The sequence below is a fragment of the Dasypus novemcinctus genome, chromosome 5 (genome assembly GCF_030445035.2).
Source record: "Dasypus novemcinctus isolate mDasNov1 chromosome 5, mDasNov1.1.hap2, whole genome shotgun sequence".
Taxonomy (NCBI): domain Eukaryota; kingdom Metazoa; phylum Chordata; class Mammalia; order Cingulata; family Dasypodidae; genus Dasypus; species Dasypus novemcinctus.
Genome location: NC_080677.1, coordinates 95111704 through 95123307, shown reverse-complemented (window position 1 = coordinate 95123307; position 11604 = coordinate 95111704).

Sequence of the window (11604 nt, the reverse complement as noted above, 5' to 3'; positions counted from 1 at the left end):
AGAGTATTTTCTATTTTATTTTAATTCAATAACTCATAAACCATATCCCATTTATGTACTACCTATTTGTAAAATAGCATCATATACCTTGTGAAAGTAAATGATTGGCTCTCTTAAGGATATGAACCAAAATTTAATATCTTCCATTTGAGTGTTCTTTCCACCATATACCATATTCCTTTAATAGTATTGAATAATCAACAGATAAACCAAGTAATTTTCTAAGGCAAAATTAAATTTTCTTTTGTCATTACCTGAGAAATCACCTGGGTTTCTGATATTGGTATGACATGAGACATATGTGATGAAGAAGGGAAGTAAAAAAGGAAGAGAATGGAAAGGGAGAAAAGGGGAGGCGGAAAAGGAAGAGGAAAAGGGAAGGGAAGGGAAGGGACGAGAGGAGAGGGGAGGAGGGAAAAAGGAAGGAAAGTTACAGTAACAAATGTCTCCAAATAATCAATACCATGGGGTAAATAGATCACATAATATAATTTTTTTAAATTTTTGTGAGTGGAAATTAATAATAAAGCAAAGTAATAAGCTAATCCAGAGACTGAGAAGACACCTACAAAAATATTTAAATAATTGGAGGTCAACAGTTGGTAAAATACCCTGCCCCATATCATTCATTATATTCCAAGGCAATACGAGCGTAAAAACAATTTCTGTCTAGAAGGCAGCCTGTAAAGACATTCATGCTCTTTTTAAATAAAATCATTTAAATCTTCTTAAGCAAACTTATACCAAGAATAAATACTTTAGAAAATGTTATTGCATTAGTTTGGGTCCTCTGAGAAGCAGATGACAAGACTGGATGAAACATGCAAAATATTTATTGGTGAAACACCTGTGAATGACAAAGGGTAGGCAGTCCAAAAAATCAGGAGACTTTTACCATCCTACTGTAGGTCTCACATCTGTGAAGAAGAAAAGGAAAGAAGAATGATTTGAAAGGCAGGATCTCAAGCTTTAGTGCAATTTTAAGAAGGTTTTAGCAAAACTGATGGGGAGTCTTTGAGCCAATGTTGGCCATTAAAGTTTCCCCACCTCTAGCAGGAATGTGTAGAGTAAACTATGTTTTTAAAAGAAAATCATGTTTAATTACACACCTCTTATGTTATCTGATTCTATGGGAGCTTGCAACTCTATATTGCAGATAACTGATAGATATGCAAAATGATTCTTGTTATAGGCATGCACATTAAATATTTTTAGTGTAAGACAGTCCTCCCTGGACTGTAGTGAGGCAGGGATGACAGTTTTTCCTCTATTTGCATTCATTTTAATATAAATATGTCTGTTCCTAGGATTCTTCTTTGAAGTCATTATAACATTAACCTGATGCACCCATTCTGAGATAAACAAGTTTTAATTTTATTTATCTATATGAGAATCATGGTTTTCCCATTTTTAAAAATTGTTCTTTTAAAGCTTTGAGGGTCTCCTACTAAGATGCCCAATGGATTTATCTAACAGTCTGTAAACTTTGCCACCAGACAAGTGCACCTCACAGGCAGTTGAAGCCCAGGAGCATCTTTTCTTGACTCCAGAGGTAATTTCAAAGTAGCAATACAACTTTGCTTTCTCTCTTTTTTCTAATTATAATTGTTCTCTCGACCCCTTCTGTATTTTGTTTTTGCTTTTTGCTCATTTGCAGCAGATAATCATTAATGGCAGCAATGATTGGGAATTCGGATTATGGTCTCACCATTTAGTGATCTCTGTACATGGACTAATGGTTTATAGAAAAAATAAACAATCCTATTTGTTGATCTTTGTCTGTTCGTTTGTCTATTTGTCCAATTCAACCTCAAAATAATTAAAAATTTTGTACCTACGAGAAAGGAAAACAGCTCTTAGATATCTGGACCAGTGAGTTTCTGTACTTATTTTTTTATCTATGTAAAATAAACTCTATCTGAGTATATATATTTATGTATGTATACACACACACACACACACACACACACATATATATATATATATATATATATATATATATATATATCTCCACCCCACTCTAGGAAAACTGATTTGACTCCTAACTTACAGTATCTAGCCTTATAGATGGTAAAGAAGGTCAGGTAGTTTGGATAATTTTGTAGAACTTAAGAGAAGAATTTGCCCAAATTTATAGGTACTGCATATGAAATCTAGTGGGAAGGGTTTCTGAGGTTAGCTTCCTAGATTTAGGATAACAAATAATGAGGCTTATAATTGAGAAAAAGTCTGATAGCAGACATGTTATCATGGACTAGTGGAATTTTATTAGTATGTAAAGAATTTGTCAGAACTAGAGTCAAAGTTGAAATCTAAGAAGAAACAATACATTCTTCCCTACCTTTTCTATAAAAACACCTATCACAATATTTTTTAAAGGTGTCAGCCTCTGTAGGTAAAGAAAAATTAATTTTAGAGTTTAGCTGTAGGAAATTGATTATAGTATGTATCAACAGGCAAAGAATATTCTGATATATTGAATGTCATGCTGGTAATGAACTATTAGCATATTTTTATACAGACTTCCAAAACTTGAATTAATTTGATAGAAGCCTTAGTATTCTGGAAATAATTATAAACTCTCTCTATTTTGGACCAAAATATAATTGATTAAAAAAAAAACAAATCTTGATGTAGACAGAAAACATGTATTTTTCATACATTCTTCTAGCTTATTTGTAGAATAAACATGTTTTAGAAGGAAGGATAACATTTACTTAGTTTATATACCATATTAATAAAGGTTCAGTAGATACTTCACATATGTAATAAGTATAATTTTCTTGTAATATTTTAGGTTAATGACAGATTGTTGGAATTGGAATTTAGTTTGTAAAATATGATACATTCTAAATATGTTTATATAACTTGGGTAACCATAAAAATATGTTCTCACATCTCTTGCTGCTAAGAGCATAATTGACTGATGGCCTCAGCTGCTGCCCCTCTGGCTCCAACACTGTGTTCATGCTGAGGCCAGACTTTCTGCAAGTGTTCTCATCCAATGTTTTAGCACAGCAAGGATATTACTGCAAACCATTTGTTAAAAGAGAGTTTTCAGAAAATAGTAAAATCATGACTTATACAGATATAAAATGAACATGCATTAAAGATTTTATTTAACTTTTAATGATGGAACCAAGCAGATGTTATAACTAAGTCAAAGGAGAATATGATAATCAGACACAATTATAAATCAGGAATATTGAAATGAGTGTGCAAATAGAGAAAAAACTATTTTTATCACCAGGGTGAAGTTGTTTCTCCACATGACAGAATTTATCTGCCTTCCTACAGTTAAGACTGATTTTGAACTGCTTTCAATTTTCTACAATATGCAGAATCATAAAATAGCTCCCATAGAATCAGGATTAAGATAATGCAGAAGAGTGTGATATAGAGCATGCATAGTTTTCCAATGAAGCACAAGTTTTTCCCTATAGTAACCCCCTTCCTTACACTGATTTAAAAAAAAAGCTCAACAAAAGATTATTCTTGATCACAATTTAAACCTGGTTTCCTTAGATCTGCCTTGATTATTTACATAGGTATGAGCATTTTTTTTACCACACTAACATTCATAAGTTTCCTTTACGAAGGTTTTCATAAATAACCTCAAATAAATTTCAACTTTGACTCTAATTCCGTTATATGTAAAAGCAAAAAAGACATTTTTTATACAATAAGAAAACTATCAATATTCTAGAAGAATTATCACATTAGTAAGAGACTGAGAAAAGTGATGATATAGAAATGTGGTAATCGAATATAGCTATATAGACACCAGATCATTTTGACTTTCATTCCAAAAATAGATAATTTTGGCATGATCAATATGTTTTTCAGGTAAAGAGATAGACATATCAGAAATTTACAGTGAGAACTCCACTAGCCCATGATGAAATGACTGCTATCAGACCTTTCCTCCCATTAAAATAAATTTGAAAGCTGGATAAAGAAGCAAAGGAATAAATAAATAAAATGGGTTTTTGAAGGCATCAACAATTGGTATCTATGCTGAGAAAATTAACCTCAAGCACTAACCTTGTAGTATATACGAAAATTGATTCCAGGTGCATGTAGAACTAAATGTGAATGGTTGAAAAAATATATAAAGCTTTTTGGAAGATTTCACAGTTGAATACCTTCATCATTTTAAGGTATGCAAAAATTTCTTAGACATGACCAAGACTACTTTTCTTCTTCTTTACCAAGCTCCTGGTGCCACTCCATCCTCACCTTCATCCCCTCTTCCCTCTGGGTCCTGGCTACCTTAAACTAAACTTGCAGCTATGGGATTGCAAAGAAAACAACTCAAATTTCACAGGAAAAAAAAAAAAGATAAAGGGCAACTTCAGACACTTACTATTGTAAATATCAATCTTAAACCAGATCTCTTCCTGGCTACCCAGGAGCTTGAGAGACTTCCTACTAGGCAGTTCCTCATCTACCTCCTCCTCACCCAGCCTTTTTTGGGCCCCAGCCAGCCTAATCACCACAAAGAAAATTACCAACAAAATAGCCCTAAATTCAGCCTCAGTAATTCACTCACTTACCTGGAAGATGAACACCCTCCCCTTTACTATTCTCAGTGCTTGTCCTCCCACCCAATACCAGTCATTAGAAAAGTTTGCTATCTTTCTAGGGACTTCAGTTCTATTCACTCTTCCCTGCTATAGCAGGCCACTGATTAAAGTTACCTTTGCTTGTTTAACAGTGTCTGGTGTAGTTTTTTGCTTTAACAGTAGACAAAAAGCAATAATCATAAAAGTAACAGTCCATGAATTGGATTTCATTAAATTCAAGACTTCTGTTCATTACAACCATTAAGAGAGTGAAAAGGTAACCCACAGAGCGGAGGAAGAAATTTCCTTTAACTATATATAACAAAGTATTTATGTCTCATAAATTAAAAGGATTCTTATAAATCAATGAGAAAAAGACAGACAATGCAATATTTTAAATTGTCAAAGATTGAATAGGGGCATTACAAAAGAGGATACCCATGGATAATAAGTGTAGCCTTTAGTAAAAGTCAAATTAAATCCATAATGAGCTACAATTACAAATCCATAAGCACAAATTTAAAATATTGAAAAAAAACAAGAATCCTTGAGGAGGGGGGATTTACCTGCACTGCTAGTGGAAATATATATTTGCAACTTTGGAAAACTGTTCCTCTAAAACAATGTCCTCTAAAGTTGACAGTATGCATTCCTATGACCCTGCAATTCTAATACTATTTCTAATACAGAAATGCATGCATATATGTATTAGAAGAAGTAAACTGCAAATTCTTAGTAGCATTCTGTTGGTAATAGTTTCCAACTAGAAAGTGCTACAGGCAAAAACATGGTGAATCTCTCAGGCTTAAGGCAGAGTACAAGAAGACCCACACACAACATTGCATAGAACATGATTCCACTTTATATAAATTTCACAAACAAGCAAATTAAAGAGATAAACATCAGAATAATGATTATGGTTGGACTAATAATGGAAGCGGGGCATGAGATAGAAATCAGGGGTGCTGTAATTTTCTGTATCTTGAATTGGGTTGTAGCTACATTGGTGAATCCATTGACCTTTGCATTTAGTATTTGTGGCAGTTTGATATAGTTATGAATTCCAAAAATAGATGTTGGATTATGTTTGTAAACTGTTCTATACCCGGGCATGATTAAATTATGATTAGGGCTTTGATTGGACCACATCAGTAGGGTGTTAAGTCCCCGTCCCTTGGTGGGTGGGGACTCATAGATAAAAGGCATGGCAAAGGACAGAGTTAGAGTTTTTTGATGCTGAAGGCTTTTTGATGTTGGAGTTTTGCCGTTGGAGTTTGATGCTGAAGTCTTAAGCTTAAGCCCTGGGAAGTAAGCACTCAGAGGAAGAGAACCAATCCCCAGGAAGAGAAGACCTGAGCCAGGAGAACACAGAGGAATAGAGATGGCTTCTTAGACATGGCAGAAACCCAGGGAGAGAGACAGAGCTTTCTCCTGATAGTCTACCGCTGACCTTGTGGAGAAAACAGAGGACCTGAGCCCAGACAAACCCAGGAAGCCTAAACCTTGGGGTCATCTTGCTCCAACATGTGAAAATAGACTTTGGTGAGGGAAGTTACTTATGCTTTATAGCCTAGTATTGCAAGCTCCTACCCCAAATAAATATCCTTTATAAAGGCCAGCAGATTACTGGTATTTTGCATCAGTACCCCTTTGACTGACTAACACAATATTCATTTAGTTTTATACTAAAATTCATCAAGCTTTACACTTAATATGTATGTACTTTAATGTATGTGTAGCATATTTACATTTTTAAAATTCCAAAAATAGATTACAAATATGAATTTATCGCCCCTATTGGTAAAGTAATTTTGTCTTTATTTTGAGAACAGAAATCACTTTTTCCTCTAGCAGTAATTCCATTAAAACAAACATTTCCTCAAGTGAATGGATTTACTATTTAAAATACATTTCCTCAAAATAATATATCATTTTAAAATTTTTAGAAATTACAACTCAGAAAAATCTGTAATAAAAGGGTAGTATGTAGAATTTAGTAAAAACTAAGAAATTCAGCACTTTTTTATTTGAACTTAAAGAATAATTGAGTAAGGACCTAGGTTTTTATTACTTGATTATAAAGTCTTATTTTGTCAGTAAAAAGAATAAATTGTTTTCAGTATGCCCTATACTTAAAAGAGTACAATTTCTTATAGTACTGTTAAAGAAAGAAATGTAAAATACATATTTCAATACTATATTCCACTTTCATCTCCCATGTATCCTTTAGTACTTTTATGATATGTTATCAAATCGAAAATACATATAAAATAGTAGTAAGTCCAATCTTTTATTTTTATACCTTGTATAAGAGGAATTGCTATATTTTTATAAGAAGATTAGGAATATATTTTTGTCACTATTATTAGGTTATGTAGACAACGAAACTAAAATTTTTAAGTATTCTCATATTATAAAAAGGCTACTTTGTTTTATCATGCATATTTATACATGTTCATGATTTAAATATCATCCTGGAAGTTAAAGACTTGTTAGGCATTAACTGTATCTATGCAATTATTCTAGAGTGTTGCCATTGGTCTAAACTGGGATTTATTCTTACATTTTCATCGCCCCTCTTTTTATCAAAAAACACTATATTTAGAAGTGTAATTTCTAATAGTGAATATATCTCTGTAGGCAACTGCTTTAAGTATTTCCAAAATTCTTTAGAATAGTCAGGAATATTTTTTCTATCTGCCTTTCACATATATTGAGAAATTAATTAATCTTTAAGATTGCTTGGTCTTCTTGAGAAAAGATCACATGTAAATATATTTTTAAAGTAAGTTTTACAGTATTTATGTAAAGTATTAAGTAAGGCCCAACATGTGGCTGTCAGGAATATAGAAATGGTTTGCTTGGAGAACAAATTTATAAACCAAAATTTTTACTAGCAATTTAGCCCAATGATCAATGTTTCAATACTTACTATTACTCCTAATAGGAAATCTGATGGGATGGCATGATAGGACAAGGTCACAGCATGAAACCCCACATAGTACAAATGCACTGGATATCTTGTGTTGATGGAAGATGGGCAAACCAATGGAAAGGAAGATGGAGAAGAGCCAAAGGCAAAATTTCTCTATTTTGCATTTGTCCTATGAATAAATAAATGACACTATATTTAGTATTTCATATACTTTATACATATTAAATAATAACCATGACAACAATAATTGTGTTAACCCCTAATGATATAATGCATAAAGACATGATCATCAATAACTCCTTATATTTTGTTTAAAGTCATTACAACACTTCAGATAAGTATTACTTATAAATAAAACAAAACAAAACAAAAAATCTGGATCAGATAGTCTCTAGATCTAACTATTAACTTACAGGAAATAGAGAAAACATGTGAGACTACGAGAATGTAATCAACAAACTTAACCACCATGGATAAACAATTCTAGTTGCAAAACGATACAGGTCTTATTTCCTTCAGCTCTAAAAGAAAGTATGTAATTCACTTCTGCCACCAGAAGTTTTTGAAATTAGCTATTTAACCTATTGCCATCTCAGCTTCAAATATTGGCATATATCTTGAAGAGCAGACTGGTTGTGTGTTAATGAGTAAAATGCATTTTATAATAGTTTATAAAATCCTTAAAATAAATGTTTATAATTTTCTATTAAAACTAAGATTAAAAGGATATAAAATCAAAAAGACCCAAAATGAAAGGAGAAAAGATGGACAATAAAAAAATGAATTAATGATCTAGGATATAAAAAATATAGTCATTGAAGAATAAAATGAAATCCATAGGATAAACTCTAGACAGGACATTGTTAAATAGCAATTTAGTTGAGGAAAATAGCTCTAAGAAAACAAGACAGACTGTAGTACAAAGAAATTAAAATATTTTAAATAAAGGTCAATTAAAATATGAATAGACTAAAGAACTTGAATATGAGTCTAATAGGATTTTTCAGATAAAAAATACAAAAAAAAAAAACAGAAAACCAAAGAAGTGATGATCGAGAATTGCAGCTAAAAATTTTTCAGAATAGAATAAAGTCAAGAATCACGGATGAAAATGGAGGCTGAGCACCAAGCAAGATAAAATTATAGATAAATAAATAAATAGTAAGAAATTAAATAAATAAACCCAGTCAACCAGCCAGACAAACCTAGATAAATCCTAATAAAAATACAGAATGTCAAAATTCAAGAAACAGTCTGAAAACCACTACTACATGGGTATAAAAATTACAATCAATTTAGTAGCATAAAACAACATAAATTTATTATCTTAGAGTTTGGAGCCCAGAAGGCTGAAATTTATCTCCCTGGTCTAAAATCCAGGTGTTAGAAGGCTGCTTCCCTTTAAGGGCCTTTTCTAGTTTCTAGAAGCTATTTGCATTCATTTGGCCCATGATCTCTTTTCTCCATTGCAAAAGTTAGTAACAACTGTTGTTTCTTCTCACATTACATCACTCTGACTCTGACTTTTCTACCACTCTTTTCCACATTGAGAACCTTTAGAATTACGTTGAGCCCACCTGGGTAATCTAGGATAATTTCTTTATTTTATGGTCTGCCTATTAGTAACCTTAATTCCATCTGCAATGTTAATTTCCCCTTAACATTTACCCTAACAGAGTTACAGGTTTTAAGAATTAGAATGTCCCTCAGCTGTGGAGGACCAAAGCCCCTTCTCAATTGAGAGGTGGAGTGTGCATCACCACCCCAGGGTCCTCAGGATGGAGGAATAAGGTGGTTGCTGGGGTAGGGAGTGGAAGGAAGAGATGTGATGTGGGGGCATTTTCGGGACTTGGAGTTGTCCTGGGTGGTGCTGCAGGGACAGGTACCGGACATTGTATGTCCTTCCATGGCCCACTGGGTGGACTGTGGGAGAGTGTGGGCTATGATGTGGACCATTGACCATGAGGTGCAGCAGTGCTCAGTGATGTATTCACCAAATGCAATGAATGTCTCATGATGATGGAGGAGGTTGTTGTTATGGGGGGAGGTGAAGGGGATGAGGGATATATGGGGACCTCATATTTTTTTAATGTAACATTAAAAAAATAAAGACAAAAAAGAAAAAATATGGATTAGAGTAGACTTGCTGGTATTCTACTATGGAATTATTGTGACAATAGCAATAGTAGAAATTATATCATTGATGTGGAGACAGTAGGCACAGGAGTTGCTGAGGGCAGGGAGAGGGAAAAGGAGGTATGATATGGGGTATTTTCAGGACTTGGAGTTGTCCTCAATGATATTGCAGGGACAGTTGCAGGACATTATATATCCTCCCATAACCCACTGAATGGACTGGAAAAGAGTATAAACTACAGTGTAAACTATAATCCATGCTGTGTAGCAGTGCTCCAAAATGTGTTCATCAAATGCAATAAATGTGCCATACTAATAAAAGAAGTTGTTGATGTGCAAAAAGTGGGCGATGTGTGGAATGGGGCATATGGGAACCTTTTATATTTTTTAATGTAACATTTTGTGTGATCTATGTATCTTTTAAAAATAAATTAAAAATATATTTAAAGAAAAGAATTAGGGTGTGAACATCATAGGGGGCTCTCATTGTGCCTACTACTATAACAAATTTTTGCACAAAACAATTATGTGGTACCTTTAAAATGCTGAAGTATAAGGCTGGAAGAAAATAATTTGAAAGTTATCATTAAAAATGAAAGTAAAGTAAAACCATTTTTTGAATGTGATGTCTAAGAGAATTTACCATCCACTTATTACCAAACCAGAAAAGTGAACCTGAAAAGAGGCATTAAATATAAAAAAGGACAAATACAGTTAAGATATATCATTAAATTTAATTAATAATAATTTTCTGTTTAAAATAATGTTAAAAGAAAAATTCTATGCAAAAGTAATAAAACTGTCAATGAATAATTACAGGGAGCAAAGATTCTCATGTTCTGGAGGTGATTAGAAATTCCAAATAATTTTAAACTTTATTTTTAAAAACTATATCTACATAGTTAAATACAGGTATTAAAATATAAGAGAAACTGATTTCTTGATGGTACTTGATATCTTCAAGTCAGCAGGGAGATAAAAAGAAAATACAGAGGGAAGAGATAAGGGTAGGGAATAGAGAGTTAAGGAAAGCAGAGAGAGAGAAAGAGAGAAAATGCTGTTTACATCCCAAGAAAACAAGAAAAAAAAAAAGGCAGAGAAAATACAATCAATATAAAACAAAATTGTATTCAATTTGCAATCCATATTTAAGCTATCACCTAATCCAGATAGTTTTACTTCCAAAAAATATCTCCAATATTTCTAGTGCACTCCCTCTTCAACAAAGACAACCTCCATAATACGTTGCTACCAACATCTAGAATTCTTATCCTGCTCCAAACTATTTATTACACAATAATATAGGTATAATTTTAAGGTTTCTTAAGAACCTCCAATTACTTTTACTGATCTTAGAATTAAAATTCAGAAAAATCTGTAGTAGAAATAAAACAAAGCCTTATTAATCCTACAATATATTATAACATGACACTACTTATGACAGCCTCTCAAATCAAATTATATTCCAGTGTGTACTCCCTCACTCATATTTTCCAGTTTCAGTTCACAGGTGATCCAATCTACTGATTACATATGAAATTCTTTACACAGACCCAAAGAAACTGAAGAAGTGAAACTGAGAAACAATTTCCAGTGAGAGATTTAAAGTGTGAAATTCCTTTTAAGCATTAGACCACTGTCTCAGATTGTCTAATAAAAGAAGGCACTTAAACTTTTTTCAGTGTTGCAATGAAGATAAAAGAATACATGCTTCTTTGAAAAAATAACTTTCTTCTAGAAGGACCAATGTTTGTTAGTTGATAAGAAATTTAATTCTTCCAGCATAAATTTAATTAGTCAACTGCTGGTTAATTTAAAACTATGCTTAATTGCTTCCATGTCTTTGAAATGGCAGAATTGTGGTGCATTAAGAAAAAGGAGAGAGGGGGCAAGATGGCGGCTGAGTGAACATCCCTGTTAGGGTCTTCTGCAGGGAATCGGCTGGGCGGCGTTGGAGACTCTTTGGGA